General features: G+C 41.8%; 1 non-coding gene across 1 annotated transcript; it reads right to left on the bottom strand.

Moving 5' to 3' along the window:
- Positions 1 to 233: 233 nt before the first annotated feature.
- On the bottom strand, positions 234 to 315 carry trnas-gcu (transfer RNA serine (anticodon GCU)). The gene has a single exon. It is a non-coding gene; the product is annotated as a tRNA-Ser (tRNA).
- Between the last annotated feature and the right edge of the window lie 273 nt (positions 316 to 588).

The raw sequence follows: 588 nt of genomic DNA, 5'->3' as shown, positions 1-588 counted from the left end.
ATCTCTACTCAGACAATAAAAGTTCACGGTAATTGACTTGGAAAAGAAAATGGAGTTCCTTTTAACTATTCCAACTCAATCTACATTTCAATGCAGTTTAGGCAACAAAATCAAATTATTCTTTGAAACTTTATAATAGCGTCGAAGCAAATAAACACACTATTGGAGTTCCAATTTCAATAAGACAGATGTGATCATCCAAAAACAGCAACATTCAGAATAGTCGGAAACAGCGACGAGAATGGGATTCGAACGCACGCGTGCGGAGCACAATGGATTAGCAGTCCATCGCCTTAACCTCTCGGCCACCTCGTCAGCTGCGCGTGCATCCGTCTGATCTTATGAATAAGTGAATTGCGTAAATTATGCACACCATAGCTATTTCTCCTTGGTATTGGTGAAATGATAAATAGCACAGTATGGTTCCAAGAGTATCGTCTGACCTCTGGGTGTGGGGCAAGCGCACTCCCACTGTGACACTCTGCTCACTGATCAGAGCAAAAATTAAGAAATGGCTATGCAACAAGATCTGTTGAATTCTGTGAAGATTTGAAGTCAATGGAGTGGAGGGCTGGTGACAGCAGGAGA

Source organism: Chiloscyllium plagiosum, unplaced genomic scaffold (genome assembly GCF_037043375.1).
Source record: "Chiloscyllium plagiosum isolate Xiang-an unplaced genomic scaffold, Cpla_swu_hap1 HiC_scaffold_48, whole genome shotgun sequence".
Classification (NCBI taxonomy): domain Eukaryota; kingdom Metazoa; phylum Chordata; class Chondrichthyes; order Orectolobiformes; family Hemiscylliidae; genus Chiloscyllium; species Chiloscyllium plagiosum.
This window is presented reverse-complemented; position numbering and strand designations above follow the sequence as displayed.